A 23,905-nucleotide genomic window follows, 5' to 3' on the forward strand; every position below is an offset into this window, starting at 1 on the left:
CCAAGAGGAGTTTGATTAATTCTACAATGGGAGATGTGATCACTTGAATATTGGGGGATACAACAATGTGACAATTTGCTATTTGAGATGGGCATCATTTTCTTTAAGGCTTGGAATGGGCCCGCAAGGAACCTTCACACTTTATTAACAGCTCAATCAGTGTTGGGGCTAGAAAGAATTAGCCAGCAAACCATGGAGTAAATAGATCTTGACTAGCAAACCATGTGAAAAAAAGAAATCAGACAAAGAAGAAGCTTGGTGACTGTAACAGGAACAGACCTTGTTTTGGATTTTACAAAATATCCTGGGAAGTTCAGCTGTTGGTGCCGTGATTTCCCCTTAGGGAAGTAAAACAAATATCACATGCTTCAATTATGCTTATTTTTTTTTTACCCCCTAAATGGATGTCTTGAAGAGTCTGTCCTTCAGTGGAAATAAGCTACACTAAATATTGGGAGAATGGAGCAGATGGGTACCAGTGTACAATTTTTTTTACTAAGACAAAACCTTCTTGCATTGGACTAGGTGGCCTACATTGAAAGAACTATGCTGCATTATCTACCTTCTAGAATCTACCACATGATTCATAATGGCAGCAGGGACACAGTGCTTGGGAAGGAAAACATACTCATGGGATGGATGCCTTAGTATAGGAACTTTATGCATTCAAAGTCTCCTAGTCTCTTAAAGACTAAAATTAATTAGCTTTTCCTTCCCACTCATGGATATTGGATTGGGATGCAATAAATGCCACTCATCTTCTGGAAAGAAACAAGAAGGAAAATGTACTCATATCCCCATAGTCACCAAAGCTGATGATTTACCGCATGGATCAGTGAACCATTCATTAGGGGAAGTGAACCCAGGAGAAAAACATTCATTTCCCTCCACCAAGATCAAATAGAATGGCATGGTAGGCTGCAGCCTGAGATTACTGCTTGTTTGGGAAGTTTTGCGCGTCTTTCAAGAAAGTTCGAAAGCTTAGAAGTAGTTTTCAAGGCAGCAGTGCCTGCTGGGAACACACACACACATGCATATGTAAAAAATTTTCCAGGAACCCAAGTGTAATTTAACTATACAAGTTGAGATGTCTTCTCTAAAATACCTGAGAAATGCACAGGAAAGGAGGAAAAGGAGAAAGTGTTAGAGCAAACGGGAGAAAGCATAGATGGATAGTGAGGAGAGCCAAAGTCAAAGGGGACAAGGTAAAGCTCCTTCCAAATAGAAACTATTTCACCCATCTGCCTAGAGCCTGATACACAGTAGTTGCTTAATAAGTACATATTGATTGATAGGCAGACTCATTATAGGTCTTGAAAGACCCTTCCCTCTTCTCAACTCGCCCATTACTATTCAGGATCCCCTTCATGCTTTCGGTCACCCAAGTGTCATTTTTAATTCCTTACTTTCTCTGACTTTACATTCGGTCTTTTCTGTCATTTCTACCTTTGAACATCTTCTTTATCCTCCCCTGTCTCTCCACTGCCACTACTACTGATGCAGGAGCATTACCTTGAACCTTGACTACTGTAGAAGTATGGAAATTGGTCTGCCTGCCTCATGTTTCTCTTCTCTCCAGTCCATTTTTTATTTAGCTGTCAAATTAATCTTCTGAAATCTCAAGTCTGACCATGGCATTCCCTGTTCAATCAATTCCAATGACTCACAATCACCAGAAACAAATACAAAATCCTCAGGCTGGCTTATAAAGCCCTTTACAACCCTTTCAACAACCCTCATTCTTTCCAACCTTTCCAGTCTTCTTGCATCTTATCAGCATAAGAGTAGCTCTGCCCTTGATGAAATATAGGCTCCTTGAACGCAAAGCTGTTTGGTCTTTCTTTGCTCAGCATCTAGCACAGTGCTGGCACAAAGTAGTATCTAAAGAAATGCCGCTAGAAGACTTGACTTGAAAGCAAGGAGACTTGAGTTCAAATTCAGCCTCAGTCACTTTCTGACTGTGTAACCCTGGTCAAGTCATTTAACCTCTCTCAGCCTTTGTCTTCTCATCTGTGCAATAGGGATAATAACAGCACCTATCTCACAGAGTTATGAGTATCAAATGAGATAATGCTTTTAAATACTTTGCAAAACTTAAAGCACTAAATTTCTAGCTATTATGGTTAGATTAAATGAAAAAAAGGCTGGCAAAATTGAGGGCTCTGAAATTAAGAATGTTTTTATTACAGGACCATCCCTCATCCTCTTTTCCCCTCCTGACATAACCCTATCGCACTTGAGTTCTCAGAAGACTCTCAAGTGCCATCCTTTGCTGCCCCATCACAGTTTCATGATCTTGTCACATGGTGTTTAATCTTAGGCCTTGAACTTCCCTTTGTTTAAATTGCAAAGGGTTGTAATGATATTCTTCATTTTATTTTTGCATTACTGACCAGTCTTTTTTTTTTTTTTAGTGAAACTCACTTCATATCCCATGACTATTGTTAAAGTCTAGGAGTTTGTTTAAAAATCTTCTGGCAAATTAAAATGGGAAAAATCCAAGTGGAAAACCATAACAAATCATTCCTCTGGTGGCTCAACAGCATCCTACTAATGGGTCACTTTCATCATACTTGGCTGAGCAACAATAATCCAAGCTAACTCTGGCTTTATGAGACTGAGACATCTTGGTAGGAAGCCAAGGCCAACACCTAATGGTGGGTGAGACTCAGTATTGTCTTTGGGGAAGCCTGGGAACCCAAGTTGGCTATTTTATGGATTGCTTAGCAGCAATTCTGCTTAATTGAGACGATTCAAGTTACTATCTCATCAGGCCAAATAGCACAAGACTAAGAACTTAAAATGCTCCGGCACAAAACATTTGGCTCAAGATCTTGGGAGACATTCACCAGTAAGAGAGACAACGGAGCACAGAGCTAACGGACTGGACATCTTATCAAAAACCTGTATCTGAAAGCTTCAGCTGAAACTTAGTAGGTCTATAACCTGGGGCAAGGTCATTCCCTCTCTAGTCTCAGGTTTTCCAACTATAGGATAAGATGAATATATTCCACAAGGCTATTGAAAGGATCAAATGAGAAGGAATGTTGTGTATAGGATATTAGACTTACAGTCAAGAAAACTGTTCAAATCCTATGCTTAGGAGCTTACTATATGATTCTGATCATCTCTCTTAATCTCTCTCAGCCTCCGTTTCATCATCTGTAAAATTATGATAATTGAAACTAAATCATCTGATTATTGTAAGCCTCAAATAACATATGTAAAGTGCTTTGTAAACTTTAAAGCTTTATAGGAGCATTAGCTATAAAAATAATAATAATAATAAAAACCTAGTGCCTTCTTTGAAACCTAGTACAATCTTACAAAGTAAATGATATACTTGTCTCCATTTTGGAGATGAAGAAACTGAGCTATTATCGTCACCACCACTAGATATGATTCACAAATTTCTATACCCTGAGCTGTTATCATCCCCATTGCTATGTATGGCAAGCAAATTCCAATACCTCAAATTTTCCCTCTAGGCCTCAAAACAGAAATAGAAAACAAGACATAGGAAAGAAATTCACAGATCATCAAGCTACAGATGGAAAAAACTTTTAGACATCATCTAGTCCAACTCCTTTTTACAAGATGAAGAATCTGAAGGGCAGAGTGAGGAAGCAGTAGAGCTAGGACTTGAACCCATGTCCTGTGATTCCAAGCTCATCTCTCTTTTTATACTGGATTGCTTTTGAATTAAAGAAAATGCATTCTGTTTTTTCTCAGTGTGGAACTCACTCATCAAAGGCAGAGCCAACTCTTTGCCACAGGTGAGAAGTGTACAACAATCTGAATTGAGAGCTCTCTAACTATGCTTTTTTAATGTCTCTTTATGTTTTCAGAAAGGAGAGAAAACTGGATTCAATGACAAGGTTTCTCTCTGCAGTATTTGCCTTTGATGAGAACTGAAAGAAAGCTCTTTCCACCTATACCTTATGAAATGCTTTTTATCCCATGGCTGTCAGTTTCCTTTTTTTTTTTTTTTTGCAGTCCTATTAAGCATGTCTGTCCCATGATCTGGGCATGCCTACTACCCACAAACAAAGGTTAATCAGTCAAAACATAATCACAGGGACCTCAGGACTATTGACTTGGAAGATCCTTTGCCTGTCAACATAGAACACTCAGGATTTTTTTTTTTAATTTTCAATAAGATTCCAATTGTGTCTCCAGAATCTGTAAATTCAGGCAATGTGTCTATTAAACCTATATTAAATTCTGGGAACACAAAGACAGAATCAAAATAACTCCTTCCCACAAAGAGTTAGCATTCTTCTGGTGTTTATTCTTTTTAAAATTATTCAAACTTTTTTTAAAGGTTTTTGCAAGGCAAATAGGGTTAAGTGGCTTGCCCAAGGCCACACAGCTAGGTAAGTTATAAAGTGCCTGAGGCCACATTTGAACTCAGATACTCCTGACTCCAGGGCCAGTGCTCTATCCCCTACCTAGCCACCCCTTAAAATTCTTTTCTTTTTAAATTGTGAGATCCAAATTCCTACTATAGAACCTTCTCTGTGCCAGTCACATATAAAGCATTTTACATTTAATTATCTCATTTGATTCTCACAAATCCAAGACAATATTATTATTATTATTTTTATCCACCTTTTACAGATGAGAAAACTGAGACATACAGAGGTAAAATGATTTATCCAGGGTCATCCTACTGTCAAATGTTGGAGAGCAGATTTGAATTCAGGTCTTCTTGGCTTAATAACTGAATGGGTATTACCTCAGTCAACCTGGGAAACCTAGCTTTAAAAAGTCAGTGACTCTCACTACATTCAAAGCCATTTCCAGTTGTCCTGATCCATAACTGACCATTGAAGCCAGATGGCTCCAGAAGAGGAAATGAGGCTGCTGACTTGGCACAATATGCCCTTCACTAACCCAGCTCACTTGCATGTCATGGAATCATCTCCTTAATGGCATGGTCTTCTTTGAGAATGAAGGAAAAAAATAACAACAACAAAGCACCATTTGGAAGATTAAGTTTTTATAGTGCTATTTTCTTTTTTAAAGTTTATTTTTTGTACCTTTTTCACTAAACTGTTAAATCCTCTTTTCATAATTTTCTTGTATCACTTTCATTTATTTTCCTATTCTTTCCTTCACTACTCATCTTTTCTTTAATGCCTTCAGGAATTCTTGATAGGATTGAATCCATCTGGAATTTTTTAAGATCTTGTTTGTATCTGTTTTCACATATTTATCATCTTCTGAGTTTATGGCTTTGTCTTCCCTGCCACTATAAGTAGTTTTGATAATCAAGTTTTGTTTTGTTTTTTCCCCCCAGTCTATTTCTTGGCTTTGAACTTTGTGCTCAAGTTAGGCTCTGCTCTCTAAGGGATGGGTAGGAATTGTCCTAAGTTTCAAACCTTTTCATACTGCTGTTTTCACAGTTACTTCTGGGTTTTCTGCAAATTTTCCAAATTTTTCCAAGGTAGTATGATCTGGAGAGAAGTATGGTCAACTGTTCTCTTGGTCTGTGCTCTGTTCTTTATCCAGAAAGAGCCTTCGCTGCCCTGCAGTTTCAAATGTTAGCAGTCCTTTTGAACCCTGTCACTGTGAACTGGTACAATTCTCTCCTGTAGCCACAATCAAAAGTGCTCCTTTTGTGCCTTGGAACTGTGACCAGACCCCTGCTCCCTTGTGATTACAAGTGTTCCTTTCTGAACTAGAACTGCAACCCACATCTGTATATGGGCAACAGAATTACCAAACAGTACCAATGGACTCAGTGACAACAAAGGGTCCTCTGGAATCTTCTTCAGATCAGTTGTCTGGACCCTTATTGTCTTTAAACTTCTGCTGTCATCCTTCTAAGTTGTCTGAGGCTGCACACACATTTCTCATCTTGACCTTTACTTGATTCTGACTTTCCAAAATTTGATTTAAGGAGTTATTTTAAAGTTGTTTGAAAGGAATATTAAGAGAGTTCACTTGAGTAGCTGCCAGTATTTCACCATTTTTGCTTGGTCCCTCCAAGTTTACATTCTAATAGGGGACATAGCATCTAAATACAGAATACACGTAAATGTATACAAACATAAAGACATAAAAGCAGACACAAAGCTGACAGAAGCTAATTTAAAAAGGTCAGACAATAGGATTTAGGGAAACCAAGAAAGGTCTTATGAAGAATGTGATCCTTGATTTGAGGTCTCAAAGGAAACAAGAAATATTGAAATGTAAATATATAAAGGGAATATCAAACATCGAAAAGAGTGGTATAAAAATATAGATTTCATAAAATAATTTAATAATAATAAATAATATAGTCATATAACTATATTAATAAATTATAATATAATATGATTATAATTAATTAAATAATCAATAATTAAGTGGTTTGTATGATGAATAGTAAGCAACTCAGTTTTATTGGATTATGCAGTATGTTAATGGGAATAATGTATAAGATCAATGGAATGACAAGATGTCTCTATCCTGGCATTACATTGTCCATATTTTCTTTGGACTAGCAAACATGCATTTTTAGTGTCCAAGCTGCTAGATGAATATATAAGAATGATTATGCTGTTAGAACTATCAGGGAATTATATTTAAAGCTAGTCTCCTCAAAATGTAATGTTTTCCATAAAAATATGTGGTCTAATATAACTATTGCAGATAATGATGGAGCTGGGCAAAAATAGAATTCTAAATGAATAACTGACTCCATAAATTCAGTTGAAATATTTATATTGCGTGTGTGAAAATGTAACATATTCAGACTGATTAATAAACTAAACTATATTTTAATGAAATGCAACTTTTTTGGGGGGGAGGGATTCAGCCAAGCAGCGCCTTATGGTTAAACAACTATTTGCCATCATCCTTATGGTGACTCTAAGCTGTGACAAAGGAGGCTTCAGCTATACTCACATGTTGCAGTGAGTTTCTGATTTCAAATAGTATTTACTATCTTTACCATTTACTAGTCTTTTATTTTTATAATTCCTTGTCAGTTGTATTTGCTTCTGTTAATGACATTTTCCCAAATATTATAATCTTTTTAGAATCCATTTCTCTAAGAATTGTGGAAGGAAGTTAAGAAGGTGAAAGACATCTTAGAAAAGTTAGATATGATAGACCTCTGGAGAAAATTTAATGGGGAAAGAAAAGAATATACCTTTTTCTTGGAGATACATGGCACCTTCACAAAATTGACCATGGACTAGGGCACAAAAAACTTAAAATCAAATGCAGAAAGGCAGAAATAATGAATTCATACTTCTCAGACCATGATGCAATAAAAATTACATGTAATAAAGGGTCAGGGAAAGATAAACCAAGAACTAATTGGAAATTAAATAGTTTTATCTTAAATAATAGGTAGGTCAAACAAAAAATAATAGAAATGATCAATAATTATATCCAAGAATACGATAATAATGAGGCATCACACCAAAATTTATAGGATGCAACCAAGGTAGTTTTTCAGAGGAAACTTTCTATCTCTAACTTCCCATATGAATAAAATAGAGAAAGAGGAAATCATTGAATCGGGTATGCTAAAAAATCTAGAAACAGAACAAATTAAACATCCCCAATTAATTATAAAACTAGAAATTCTGAAAATCAAGGGAGAGATTAATAAAACAGAAGGCAAAAAAAATTGATCTTATACATAAATCTAAGAGTTGGTTTTATGAAAAAGGCAATAAAATAGACAAACCTCTGGTTAATCTGATTTTTTTTAAAGAGAGAAAATAACCAAATAACCAGTATCAAAAATGAAAAGGGTGAGGAGGAAATTAAAGAAATAATTAGGAACTATTTTGCAAAATTATATTCCAATAAATTGGACAACTTGAGTGAAATGGATAAATATTTACAACAATACAAACTGCTCAGATTAACAGAAGAAGAAATAAATTACTTTAATAATCCCATTTCAGAAAAAGAAATTGGAAAAAACCATCAATAAATTCCCTAAGAAAAAGTCTCCAGGTCCAGATGGATTTGCAATTGAATTCTACCAAATATTTAAATAACAATTAATTCCTATTCTACATAAACTATTTTAAAAATAGGAGAGGAAGGAGTTCTGCCAAAAGTCCTTTATGACACCAATATGGTGATGATACCTAAACCAGGAAGAACTAAAATAAAGAAAATTCTAGACTAATCTCCCTAATGAATATTGATGCAAAAATCTTAGATAAAATTTTAGCAATGAGACTACAGCAAGTTATTACCAGAATAAAACACCATGATCAGGTTGGATTTATACCAGGCAGGCAGGCAGGGTTGGTTCAGCATTAGGGAAAACACTCAACATAATAAACATATCAACAGGAAAACCAAAAGAAACCATAAGATTATCTCAATAGATGCTGAAAAAAGCCTTTTATTAAAATACAACTCCCATTCCTATTAAAACACTAGAAAGTTTAGGAATAAATGGAGTCTTCCTTAAAACAATAAATAGTATCTATCTAAAACCATCAAAAGTATTATATTTAATAGGAATAAACTCAGAGCATTTCCAATAAAATCAGTGGTGAAATAAGGATGCCCACTATCACCATCACTATTCAATATAGTATTAGAAATGCTAGCAGTAGCAATAAGAGAAGAAAAAGAAATTGAAGGAGTCAAAATAAGCAATGAGGAAGCAAAACTTTCACTCTTTGCAGATGATATGATGGTATACCTAGAGAACATGAGAAAATCATCTTAAAAACTCCTAGAAACAATTAACAAATTCAGCAAAGTATCAGGGTGTAAAATAAAACCACATAAATCATCAGAATTTCTATATATGAACAAAGTCCAAGAACAAGAGATAGAAAGATAAATTCTTTAACTTTAAATACTTGGGAATCTACCTCCCAAGACAAATCCAGAAATTGTATGAACACAATTATAAAGCACTCCTCACCCAAATAAATTCAGTTCTAAATAATTGGAAAAATATCAAATGCTCATGGTTAGGTCAAGCTAATACAATAAAGGTGACAATTCTATCCAAATTGAATTACTTATTCAGTGCCATATCAATCAAACTGCCAAATTCTATGCTTTACTGAGCTAGAAAAATAGTAACAAAATTCATCAAGAAAAGCAAGGGAACTGATGAAAAAAAATGTAAAGGAAGGTCGCCTTGCATTACCAGATCTAAAACTGTAGTATAAATCAGCCATCATCAAAACTGCCTGGTACTGGTTCAGAAGTAGAGTAATGGATCAGTGGATTAGGATAGGTTCAAAAGAAAATGCAGTAAATGACTACAAGCAATCTACCATTTGACAAACCCAAAGACATCAGCCTCTGGGATAAGAACTCACTATTTGACAAAAAATGTTGGGAAAATTGGAAAATAGTATGGCAAAATCTAGGCAAAGATTCACATCTCACAGCTTCAACCTATATAAGGTCAAAATCGGTACAGGATTTAGACATAGTGAGTGATACCATCAATAAATTAACAGACTAAAAAAATATTCTACCTATCTTATCTATGGAAAAGGGATAAATTTATGACCAAACAAGAATTAGAGCAAATTATGACCTACAAAATAAATGATTTTGACTATATTAAATTAAAAAGGTTTTACACTAATAGAATCAATGCTGCCAACATTAGGAAAGTGGAAAACTGGGAAACAATCTTCACAACCAGTAGTTCTGATAAAGGTCTCATTTCTAAAATATATAGAGAATTGCATCAAATTTTTAAGATCACAAGTCATTCCCCAATTGATAAATGGTCAGAAGATATGAATAGACAGTTTTCAAATGAAGAAATTAAAGCTATATGTAAGCACATGAAAAGATGCTCCAAATGACTCTTGATTAGAGAAATGCAAATTAAAACAACAATAAGGTATCATCTCACACCTATTAGATTAGTCCAGATGAGAAAAGGGGAAGATGATCAATGTTGGAGATGTCATGGGAGGACTGGGACACTGATGAATTGCTAGTGGATTTGTGAACAGATTCAACCTTTCTATTCATACCCTTTGACCCAGTAATTCCAATTCTAGGACTATATCCAGAAGAAATTGTAAAAAATGGAAAAAATCCTACATGTTCCAAAATATTCATAGCAGCTTTTTTAGTAGTAGCAAAGAATTGGAAATTGAGGGGATGCCCATCACTTGGGGATGACTAAGCAAGTTATGGTACATGAATACTATGGAATATTACTGTTCTATGAGCAACAATAAATGGTCGGACTCTAGATAAGCATGGAATGACTTATGGGATCTGATGCTGAGTGAAGGGAGTAGAGCCAAGAGAACAATTTACATATCAACATTATGAGATGAACAGTCTTGATGGAGGCAACCCCTGTTGGTAGTCCAGAGAGCTAGGGCAACTGTATTTGACAGATTATGGACTATATTATCCCAACCAGAGGAAGAAAAACAAAACAAAACAAAATACACAGAAAAAAACACCCCTACCAAATCTGACGAACACTCTATTAAAAATTATCTTTTATGTATCTCTTTCCCTTAATCCTAATTCCTCATGTCAAAAACTACTAATTTGTAAACATGTTTAACACCTACCAAAAAAGTGCATCATTTTTTCAGAGTCCCAAGAGGATGAACTATAAGAAAAGAAATATTGACAAGGGGGGAATAGAGCTTAAAATCTGGAGGGAATTTTAGAGATCTTCAAATTTTATCAGCAAGGATTTATCATATACTATTTGCCAGCTACTTTGCTACTATTTTATATATAAAGAAAAAGCATAGAAGAAACATACATATATACATGTCATAGGTACATATACACACATATATATATATATATGTTACATAAAGAGTAGAAAGAATTAACTATGAATTCTAAGAACTCACAGATGGGAATACTGGTAAATAATAACACAGACATTTTTAAAGTGTTTAAGATGTGCAAAGCACCTACATCATATCATTTGCTTTTCACAAATCTCTTGTGAGATGGAGGTGGCATGTAGAAGAAGTGGAATGATAGTGGATTTGAAGTCAGATTATCTGATTTCAAATCCTAGCTCTGATGCTGAAGCCTCAGTTTTGTCATCTGTAAAATGAAGAGGGTTGGACTAGATGGTCTCTTAAGCTCCCCTGCACTCTAGATTTATCACCCTTGGGTTCAAATCCTCCCCTCCATTTATCAATAAATCTAACAGTCAATATGCCTATTATATATCAGTTTTTGTGATAAGTTCTGGTTCCATAAAGCAAAATCAAACCCTTCACATGACACATAAGAAAAATGGAACCAAAGAAAGGGAAAGGGAGTTGCACAAAAAAATATGAATCTAATTAGGAACAAGGCCTAGATAGTTTGTAACTAAGGTCTCTTGACTCATAGTGCAGTACGTGCTCCACTGTACCAAATTGCCTCTCAACTTGAATTCTAGTTATCAAAAAAATATGTTTTCTTTCTTTTTCTCTAATTTTTAGCAATTCAAATGACTAGGAAAATATCTTATTTGTTTCACAGCAAAACAAACATTGAAAATGTACAGTTGAACCATTTGCATAGTCTACTTTTATTAAAGCCATCATTTCTCAGGAACAAAATAAAAGACTTGGAAATATTTCACAGTTTTTCCTTCTCTCTCTCTCTCTCTCTCTCTCTTTCCTTTTCTTCCCTCCATCCTTGTTCCCTCCTGCTCTTTCTCAACCTTTTTCTTTCCTCCTTTACTTCCAACTTTTCTTCCTGCTTTACTTTATTCCTTCTCCCAGTTTTTCTCCCTTCCATTCTTTATTCCTCCTTTCTTTTCTTCCTTTCCATTTGTCTTAATTTCTTTCAGTATTTGTGTTTACCTTCCATTTTTTCTTTCATTTCCAGATGGAAGTCAATACAAGGTTAGTTTATGCCCCCAAGCAGTTGCTACCTACCAAAGAACAAGTGCCTCCCTTGTCTCTTGATTTATACCAGCTTCTAACTTGCATCTTCTACTAAAAAAGAAAACAACTCCTTTCTAGACACTAAATCTTGAAAACAAGATAGTAAGAAGATTTTCTGCATGATAAATTCAGAATATGCAATTATAAACTCCCCACTCTATTTTATTTATCATGTTTTTTCCCCCACCTTTGAACTCTGACTGAGAAGTATGTGAATATATTTCAATGAATATATTGAATCTTAATTAAGTTAATTAACCAAAGTTCATTCTAGGAAGTCTCTGGAATAACAAGTGCCTCGCATACCATCATAGAAGAGCTATTTAGGTCTTGTTGCATTATTAATTTGACTGGTTCAGAGCTCTTGTTGGGAGAACATTTGTTTCTGATATGGTTTTCACCTTATTTGGGTTGTTTTTTTTTTCTGTAGGGATTAATTTCCATTAGCAGTCTTGTATCCAGAGTCCTCTCTGGACAGAGGTGGTTAGGATGGGGGTAGAGGCATTCTTTTATGATGAATTAGTGTTTACAGATTGGTTATTAAAGTAACATTTCAGTTTGCTCTGATGAGTTATAAGATGAAATAAAAAGACTTGCACTAGATGATTTTTAAGATCATTTTATCTCTAAATATAGTTTGTTTGCCACTGTCATGGAGGATATCAGTGTAGAGTCAAGATAAGAGAAGTATTTGTCATGCCTAATGAGGGTTTCTGGTTACTCCTGTAGGCGGATGGCATTGTGCTAATTGAACTGGAACATTCTCAAACCTCCAAAATTCTGAGATTGATAGAGATCAATAATAACCTAAAAGAGTTTGATCTGATCATTCATATGAGAAAAGTCAAGTGGATGCTTACTGTTTAGACATGCAATTGGATGGACACCATGTAGAAGATATCCAATGATAGCTCTATCATGGAGAGATAGTTTGGTTGAACAATGAACTGGCCTCATAATTATTTGGGGGGGATATAAAGGAGGGAATTATGTTTGGGAAATCCTTAAGAGCTTTTAATAACCCCTAGCCTCTCTCTGAAATAAAGCTCTATTTTTTAATACCAAAATTCTTTCAGCATATGGGCAATGCCATGATAGATTGTGATGGGTTTACAATTAAAAAGATTCAGGTATCCCTAATACAGGTCATGTAAGTCATGAATGCCTTTTGGTTTACATTGGTGAATGAATGAAAACAGCTCCTCTGTGTGTTCACATTTTTTTCCATTTCTATGGCAGCCAGTTATATACTATCAGACAAGAATTAAAGGAGATCACTCAAAGGGTACTATGGAGAGGCCCATGGTAGGCATGAGTTAGTCATATCATATAACCAAAAACAAATTAAAACAGAGAAGCTACATAAAGGAGATCAATAAAAAAAAGATGTATATGCAGAAAAAGAAATGGGCTGTTGTTGCTGTTTAATCATTTTAGTCATGTCCAACTCTTCATGATCTTCTTTGGAATTTTTTGGGCAAAAATACTGAATCATTTTCCATTTCCTTCTCCAACTCCTTACAGATGAGGAACTGAGGTAATGGGTTAAGTGATTTGGCAAAGGCCACATACTTCGTAAATGTCTGAGATTTGAATAGATTTGAATTTGGATCTCCCTGACTCCAGTTTCAATGCATAATCCTCATATCACCTAATTGCAATGGCTGGTGCCCTTCACTGGGGTACAGCCACACATCATACAAAGGAAGACCTCATCTGCCTTAAGAATGTTGAGTAGACCTGCAGGGAGTTTATTAAAAGAATTGGATGAAACTTGCTTTAGATGAGAATGCATGTATGAGTGAAAATTGATGGACTGAATAGCACAGCAGCAAGGTCATATATCCATGGGAATATAGAAGTACTATCCAAAAAAGTCATTTTTTTTCAGGCCTATGGAATGAAGGAAAGAGGAAAGATAGTTGTTTTGAGAAACAGAACCAAATTTACCTAGAAATCTTTGGGGATAGGTTGGGGGTTGCATTCACTGTTAACTGATTTTTTTTAAAAAAGAACATTGTTGAGCCATCAAAGCTATTAAAATGCAGTCCCAAAGGCATCAAGACCTTCCAAGCTAAAACAGTAAATAATTTGAGTGAGATAAAGATTAATCACAGAAATCATGTGAGTCAATCAGAAGGACCGAGCTGCATCAATCTCCAAAGATTGATAATGGTAAAAGACAACCCCTAGATAATCAATTTCCAAGTGATGGATTGTGGGGAGTTTAATGAGAGTGTTTCAAGGAGGAGAATCTCAATAGAGTTGATTGGCCTTCAGGAAGATGCAAATCACCTGGCAAAACTTGCAAGTCTGTGACTGCTCCGAAAGCACAGGAGAGAACATGATTGTCATCCCCATGCTCTCTACATGCTGAAGGGTTACATCAGTGGGCGGCAGGAGTTTGAATGGGATCCGCTGCAGTAAAACGTGAATCTGGGAAAGAAGCTATTGCCTATCACCCTGTAATTTAGTAGTCAAAAAAAACCTGAGCCATCTGATAGTAACTGTATCCTTGTCGTAACAAGACCAATTTATAGGCAATTAGATAGAACAGCGACTATTCAAATGTAGCCCGAAACACTAAGTGTATGACCCTAGGTAAATCATATAATTTTCATATGTCTTAGTTTTCCCATCTGTAGAATCGGAATAACAATAGCTTCTATCCCAGGGATTTTGTAAGGATAAAATGAGATAATATTTATAAAGTGCTTTTCATATCCTTACAGCACTATGTAAATGCTAGCCGATGATGATGTTTTTCTTTCATTCTAAAAGAAGACCATGACATCAGGGAGGTGATGCCATGACAAGCAAGTGAATTAGATTGGGGTGGGGGGCTGTGCTAAGTCATCAGCCTCACTTTCTCTTCTAGAGTCATCTGGGTCCAGTGGCCAGATATGAATCAGGATGATTGGAGATGACCCTGGATGAGAGTCAGAGGTAAGTGACTTACTCAAGGTCATACAGTTAGTATCAAGTGTCCGAAGCTCGATTCAAACCCCAGTCCTCTTAACTTCAAGGTCAGTGCTCCATCTCTGCCACCTAGCTGCCCTAAATACTAGCTATTATTAAACAAGAAGAAACATTCATGGATGTTAATCTCACCCAGGTTCATTATGAGTAGGGTTTGTTTCATTGATTGTATTTGTAACCTTAGGTGCTTAGTGGTATTGCTTAGTGTAGTGAATTGATTGATAGATTTATAGTGTCAGAGTAAGAAGAGATTTAGAGAACATTTAGTTCAAACCCCCTCATTTAGTTTGCCCACAGGATGAGTGAATTAGGAATTTGAATTCATCCTCAATGGTCATTCCAATATTCACCACTGAGTCATTTGACCTTAAGTAGATGACCCTTATGAGCTGCTGATGAAATCATTTTCCTGTTTAATATCAAGTCCAGTGAGGATCCCCTCTGGAATTTAGCTCCTCTGAGCTGAGTCTCTTGATAGACTGTCCAGTGTTCATTCCTTTTAGGGAATACTCACTGGGGGAGAACTGTCTTAGCTTTTGTTATACAGATGTAGTTTTCAAAAACCTTGGATAAATCCCATGTCACAGAGAGATTCCAGAGCAGAACTCTGAGGGAGGATTGATTTAGCTGTTGCATTGTATGGTTCTCTGAGTTGCCTCCATCTTCATACCTCATTCCCAGTTTTGCTGAACAAGACCTTGCTGGGCTCCCACCCCAAATGTAGTTACTAAGTGCTTTCTCTCCTGGAATTTAGACTCTCTATATAAATATGCATATATATATATATATATATATATATATATATATATATATATATATATATGTATGTTTTTGCAAGGCAAATGGGATTAAGTGGCTTGCCCAAGGCCACACAGCTAGGTAATTATTAAGTGTCTGAGACCAAATTTGAGCCCAGGTACTCCTGATTTCAGGGCCAGTACTTTATCCACTGCGCCACCTAGCCGCCCCTAGACTATATTGCTTAAAGGGAAAAAAAAAACAACTGAGTTTTATCTTTCTATTCCCAGGATTTAGCAAAAAATTCATATTATGTAGGTTGATATGTAACCCTCTTAGAGCGGAAACCCCTTAAAGACAAGGATTGCTTGAATTTTTGGTTTTGTAGCTCTAGGACTTAGCTCAGTGCCTTGTAATTTTTTTGGAAGGGGGTTAGGGATCAGACCTATGATTTCATTGATATATAGATCTTTTAGATAAGGGCATTCATCCCATTTGCTAGTGCAAATTGCCTCCTTCTCTGCAATTTATAACCTTCAAGAGGTTCCTAAAGTCTTATGAGATCAATTTTCTCCAGGGTCACACTGACAAGATATATCAATAGCTGGACTTGAACCCAGATCTTTAAGATGCCAGGACCTGGAATAAATTAGGCTGCCCTGAATGAGGGAGTGTTTAATAAATATTTATTGAATTCACATGGGTCCCTGATGCTCTCCTAAGTCTTACTCTATTTCAGGAGTCATTTTTCTTAGTCTTCCTTTTGTTTGGTATGTTCATCTGTTATCCTGGATCTGCCCCTTTTTAAAGGGAGTCAACTCTGTTGGTGTATTTTCAAATGTAAAATAATTCTATTCCTAGCATTTCCAGGCCTCAGTTTGGGAGAAGGAGCCACATAACTCCCAGAATTGTCACACATTGCTATCTTTCTCTGAGCCAAGACCAAGACAAACTGAGAGCTGGGATGATAGCAGAGCCTTGGTAGATACATCTTCAAGATGCATCATGGATCACTGCAGAGTTAAAGTTGGACTGGACTTTTGAGATTATCTAGTATGACTTCAAATTATAGATAAGGAAACTGAGGCTCAGAGAAGTTAATGCTTTATCCAGGATTGTTCAAGTGATAGATAGAAATTTTAGCATCTTTGATGACCAAAAAAATAGCTAGATGGCACAGTGTGCAGAACCCCAGATCTGGAACCTGGAATCAGGAAGACCTGAGTACAAATTCGAACTTGGATGTTTTTCTGTCCATCTGTCTTTCTATTCATTCATCTATGTATTCATCCATCCATCCATGCACTCTTCCATTCATCCATCCATCCTTCCATCCATATACCCATTCACCATCCAGCTATTCATCCTTCCTTCCATCTATCTCTCTATCTTCCTTTTTCATCAGGCCTCCCACCACCCTCCTACCCTTCAAGAAAAGAACATCTGTTCCTTACTGTTGTGTGTTCTTTTCTGCAACAGAACCTCTTTGGCCCTCAGTTCCATTTGTTGAATAGGAAATGATAACGATATCTGTCCTGCAGATCGATGTCTGAAAATTTGAGCTTCTAATATAACCTAATCTTAACAGGGTGGGGAGGGAGGGTAAAGGGAATGAATTTTTCTCTGCTCTTCAATTAAGAATTCCCAGAAATACTCAAGATCTCCCAGAAAGGAAAGTTTAAGAGAAAAATAGAAAGGCCTTGATTACCTTTGTTTTTAAATTAAACTTTGGTGTTAATTTTCAGCCTAAGGAAAGTTAATTTTTTCCTTTAGTTAATCTAATGGCCATAGGCAAATTAAGTGCTAATAGAGCTGGTTCAAAAGGAATTTGAGCTCTCTAGAGCTACTAGCTGAGAAAGTCTTAATAAATAAGCTGCCTGAGAAGACAAAGGAATTTAAATAGTGCTGGGCAGAAGGGCCTGGTGGAAGGGCTTGACAAAAGGGTCCTAGAGTGAATTGTGAGACAGGGTCCTGTGTTGCAGGGGAGTCAGTTGTATATGCTCAACCCTTCCCAATCAGAAATGAGGCTCAGCTCTGTCTCACTTGTCACCCCCTCACCACATGGCCTTGATATGAGAAAAGGGACTGGAGAAAGGGCCTGGTTTCTGAAAGTAAAGACAAAGAGCAAAATAGACTAAGTCCAACCTTTTAAGACCCCAGTAATGTCTCAACTAAAGCCTCCTTTTGATGAGTTTATTTTCAAGTTTTCTGAAAAAAAATTTGTTTTCAAAGCAGCTCATTCTAAATATTAGTGACAAGAACATTTGGGAAGTTGAGCATGTTTGGAATCCTTCTGTCCTCTAGTTTCCAATGACTAGTTCTAAGTAGACAATTTTCTTTTGATCTCCATCTTGTCTTCTTGGTGACCAGGTACTCCCTTTAAAGCAAAATAAGGTTATGGAGAGGAAGAGAAAGACACTGGAACCTTTCAGAAGCAGACTCTGGGGATGTCAAACTGAGGGAATGGGTTCCTCCTGAAATTTTGTAGGGGGCTATCCACATGAATTTATTTTCCTTTGATGGAGCATAAAACCATGGATTGAGAGTAAGAAGGGACTTTGTAGTCTATCTAGTTCAGCCTTGTTTACACTTGAGGAGACTGAGACCCAGGGAAATAAAGCAACCTATAATTCTTGGTGGTCATATGATTGTAGATGAAGTAATGTTTTCTTAAAACAGGTATGAGAATAATAATCCTTACTTATACATGAGTCTTTGCCTCTATTCTCAGCCCTTCAGAAATACTGGGAATGAATCAGGATTAAACTGGTTGGCTCCAAAGTAACCAGAAATTTTGGGGTTTGTGAAGCTGGGGAGGTTATTGTGAAAGTCATGCCATTGGATATTTTGCCAGGTTTTGTACCACCAGATTCAAAACTTCAGTATTTGAAGGATCCATGATTTCATCAGAGTGGCTCATCTATTCATATGAGTTCCCTTACTCAGTAGGCAGTTGAAAGGATTTTCAAGGTGATCTCCAAAATGGCATCACTGGCTAGCCAGACTTTTGCGGTTGCTAGCAACTGGTCCATGAGGCCACAATTCATTCAACAAGAAAGCACTTATTGAACACAAGTCTATCTTTGAAATCACGTATGAGGTATAGGGAATCCAAAGACAAAACCCAAACCTTCTTTCTATTGTTGCAGATGCAGGGAAGAGGTTACCCAAAACCTAGGGCCATTTTTATTTTTCTTCATTTCATGGTTTGCCATGGGTTAAAGAATTCTTCATTCACGTGATTATCTTTCTGGTGATAAGTTTCTCTTTAATTAACTAGCCCAGTCCTTGGAAAGCTCAGTCTATTGCCAAAACAATATCCTACATCATTTTGGACAAACACATCTCTGCCCTATCTTAAGGTTGTCCCTAGAAGACAATTCCATAATTGTCATTATTTAGCTGAATAGCAATTTACATTGTAATAACTTTAATTATGTTTTCTTATGGTGTACTGTATTGTATGTACATTTTCCCATTTCTTATAAAAACACCCAAATCTCTCCTCTGTCTAATCTGATACATATATTAGACCAAGTCTAACTCAGACAAGACCAGAACTCTAGGCTCAGGATCGGATTGAGTTGAGATACTGATTGATCATAAAATATTTAAGACATGTTTCCTCAACCATAAAAAGGATCCACGAGGATACAGCACTGAGATGAATGTGACTCCCCTCTGCCTCTCTATCTCAGCAACAATAATTAGTAAGACAGCTATATTGCTCTGCCATTGAATGGGAATGCCATCCAACCTGAGGAGCCCTATTTCCTTACAGAGTTTTCTGTCTCGGGCAGCCAGAAAGCCATCCCAGTAGTTCAAAACCTAACCCCCTCATCCCCAGAGCAATCTCATGTTGAGAATAGTAACCCTGTCCCTTTAAAGAGGAAACTATTACAAAAACAATATAAAAAACAAAAAGGAGATGGCTAGGTGGCACAGTGGATAGAGCACTAGCTCAGGAGTCAGGAGGACCTGAGTCCAAGTTTGACCTCAGTCACTTAAATTATCTGTGTGACCTTGGGCAAGTCACTTAACCCTTTGTATTACAAAAACAAAAACAAGAGAAACTAGTTCAAACTATGGTAAGCAGATATTAATGCTACCATACTTCCCCTAAAATTAAAAAAAATTTGGTATGACTTAAGATTTTGAACATGGTTCTCAAATAGTTATCTATGCTTTCATTCATTCACTAATGTACTTAGGCTCATAGATATGTATGCAAATCACATATAATCTGATAAACTCTGGAGAGGGATATATATACAGACATATGCATTTTTTTTTTAGGTTTTTGCAAGGCAATGGGGTTAAGTGGCTTGCCCAAGGCCGCACAGCTAGGTAATTATTAAGTGTCTGAGACCGGATTTGAACCCAGGTACTCCTGACTCCAAGGTCGGTGCTTTATCCACTACACCACCTAGCCACCCCTAGACATATACATATAAACAAGTATGTGGATGTATCTGTGTGTGTGTGTGTATGTGTGTTTTATGAAGTATTTCAGGAAAATAAAGCTATTCAGACAGCAATGGGTTACACATTTGTGAATAGAAAAATCTTTCCCCAAAGTAGGTTTGCAGCAGACTCAATAAATTCATCTCGACAACTTTTTAATGGCTTGCATTATTAAAAACATTACTTATACTTTTTTGCATGCCAAAGAGCATGAGTAATAATTGTGATAATAACTTTGTCTTTGATACACAATAGAATAGAACGTTTTTTAACATACTATCTTTGGGCAAAACAGGAGACAAGCTACATACTAGCACATGAGTTTTCCTAGTGCAGGAAGGATCTGAGACATTCTAATCTTTTGATTAATTAACAAACCTGGATGGAGGATTGATGAAATGCCTGGGGCAGTCATGCAACTGTTTTTTTTTTTTTTTTGCTTCAAAAAAATACTTTTCCTTTTGGAACAAAAGGGCACTTTCCTAGTTAGACCCAAGACAGCATATTATTTCTCGATACTTCTTTCAACCTCATAATAATGATCACAGCTCTTCCAGGAGCTCTATCTGCCAATCCTATTCCTATCAGAGCTCCTTTCTCCTTGTCCTTATGATGCTGGGAGCTAACTAAAATGTGGACCTACATAGTATTTTTTTTTAGTTTTTTTTGCAAGGCAGTGGGGTTAAGTGGCTTGCCCAAGGCCACACAGGTAATTATTAAGTGTCTGAGGCTGGATTTGAACTCAGGTACTCCTGACTCCAGGGCCAGTACTCTATCCACTGCACCACCTAGCTGCCCCTTGTTTTATTTTAATATGAATCTTAGTATTAAAAATACCTAATATATTCATCAATTCAATTGAATGAGTACCTACTCTATTTTAAGAATCATATTTTAGGAACTCTCATTATTATGGAGACACTGAAATAGTAGAGAAACCTTTTGGTTTATTTTTTTATTTTTTGTGGTTTTTACAAGGTAATGGAATTAAGTGACTCACACAGCTAAGAAAATATTTAGTGACTGAGACCACATTTGAACTCAGGTCTTCTTTATCCACTGCACCACTTAGCTGTCACCAAGATGCTGAATTTAGAGGACAAAGATTTGGGTTTACATCTCACTTCTAAAACCTATGCTCAGGGCAAGTCACAACTTATCTAACTCAGTTCCTTACTCTGTAAAATGAGGGAGTTGGATTAGATTGCCTGGTACAATGATAGAGAAGTGATCCAATCTACAGGGTTGGATTTGCAGTTAGGAAGACCTAGATTTGAATTCCACACTAGAACCTATGTCCAAATCACTTAATTTCTCTCAGACTATTCATTTGTAAAATGGATCCCCACCTATCTCCCAGGGTTGTCGTGAGAATGAATGAAATCCTACATGTAACACAATTTGAAAACTTTAAAGATCTAAACAAATGTGAACTATTTATTATTAGTAGTAACTAGTAGTAATAGTACAAGTAGTAGATATTACTACCACTACCACTACCATTATTATCACCACCATGACCATGACTACCACTACTACCACCCCTGCTATTATTGCTACTACCACTATTATATCTCTGACCCTAAGATTCTGAATACCAGAGGCAGGATTAGAACCAAGAGTTCCCCCAGTTATAAATCCCCTGTGTTTTTTTTTCTAACTATATCATGTCGCCTTTGAAACAGATAAAAACAAGAGACCCATGGGAAGGGTGCAATGAACTAAAAACACATTAAGAGAAAGTCCAGAGAAATGAAGAGAAAGAAACAGGTCACTGACCATTTTAATGGGATCATTCACTCCATTGGCCTCTGATGCTGAAAGTTGATTGGAACTGGGAACAGGAGTGGAGCCTATAACTTTTGCTAATAATAGGTTTAGAGTGATAACTCAAAATTTAAAGTGCTTTGTAAATCTCTCTGATAGAAAGTAGAAGACACTAAAGAAGAGTATCCTAGGGTCAATTTGGAGGAAAAGGCTTCCTTAATCATTGACCCAAAGGGCTAACCCATTCAGTCTGCTGTGATTTTGGCAGAAGACATTCAAAGATTTGACATAGAGCTAAGGTACCCTTGACCTCTTCTTAATGAAAAAAGATTATCCAAAATTGTACATCTGAACAGTTCTTTGTACAACCCAAGTGCAGAGAATTAGCTTTTGCTAAATCACCATTGTGTTTCCTTTGCTACATTAAAGGTAAAAAGAATTCTTAGGAGTAAACATAACTATTGCTGCTATGTGTTAAAAAGAGAGAAAAGAATGGAAGAGGGAGATAGGAAATGAAGAAGAAAAAAAGGGAATGAGAGACAATGGAAGAAAAGATTAAGGAGGGAAGAGTACGGTAGAGGGGGAAAGGGGGAAAAGGAAGGAAGGAAGGAGTAAAGAAAGGAAAGATGGAAGAATCAAATAATAGAACCTCAGAAATACAAGTGATTTGAGAGATATCCTACTAGTCAGACTACATACAGGAATTCCTTCCACACAAAAAAACCCTAAAAACAAGCCTCCTAGAGCCATCATATTTCCACCAAAAGGAAGTACATTACTAGTCAAGACAATACATTCTACTTAGGAACTGCTTTGATCATTATGAAATTATTCCTTTTAGAAGACTGAAGCTTCACAAAAATCCTGCCCAAAGGCATGAGAGTAAATTTGTATCTCTAACTTTATGGACTTAGAGACTGGGAAGGCAGACACAACCAACTACCTGATTCCTTTGATACAGAGCTCAAGCCAGAAGATAAACCATCTATCTCTTCCCATCATTCTCACCTTCATATTGCTGATCCTGAAATCCAAGTAGGAAAGGAGAAGCTCCATCTTCACCCCACACCTAACCCAGGAGTTTAAGCTTTTATTGACTTCATGTCCATGTCTTTAACCACCATAACCTGAAGTCTATTAGGACATTAACCTCTCTTTCCCCAGAGGGAATATACACACAAACAGAAAGACAAACATATGATGAATATCATATACACACATGTTTATATGCACACACACATATTAGGTTGGTTTAGTTTAGGTTAGGTTGTTCTTCATTCTGAACAAGGACCAAAATGACATCACTATGTTGGATGTGAGTTATAGTGTGTCTGACCTATGGCTGATTAGACTTATCACAGATCAAGCACAAATAGTTCATGTGAATATTTAGGATGGATTCTCTAAATTTATACATCTCATGTTTCTTTTGAGCTACCTCGGGTCTGCTTTGCTCCTAAAACACAATGCCTTCTCTAATGAGGGTATGCCAGATTGGATGGTCCTGTACCAATATCTTCAATGTCTTGCAATAACAAAGTTTTTAAAAGAGACCTTTTAAAAGGGACCTTAGCTCCATGTCTAATTTTTGAATGCCTCCTGCCTAAATCACAGCAGGCAAGTCAATGTGATAAAGACACAAAACCAAGGTGAATGTGAATGCCATCTATCTCTCAGAAGCAACATTCAATAAAAGAAGCATGTTTACCTCCAGGTAGTGAGAATGACATCAGAACATACATACACATATACATACATCTGGGAGTGTATGTGTGTGTGTGTGTGTGTGTGTGTGTGTATATATATATATATATATATATATATATATATATATGCATGCATACAGAGTTATGTATACATGTATTTGTATAATATATGTTGAGGAAATTAAAGATAAGTCATGGTATCCAAGAATAGGGAATATTATAAAAGGGAAAAGGATGTTGGAATTTAAAAATCCTAAATAAGAATCCTCTAGTCAAATATGTATTCAATCTTATGACTACAAATGACAATGAAAAGATACTTCAAACTTGGAAAAAACTGTCAGAAAAACATATGCCTTATAATTATACCCAACAAAAGAAATC

Source organism: Macrotis lagotis, chromosome 8, assembly GCF_037893015.1.
Source record: "Macrotis lagotis isolate mMagLag1 chromosome 8, bilby.v1.9.chrom.fasta, whole genome shotgun sequence".
Lineage (NCBI taxonomy): Eukaryota > Metazoa > Chordata > Mammalia > Peramelemorphia > Peramelidae > Macrotis > Macrotis lagotis.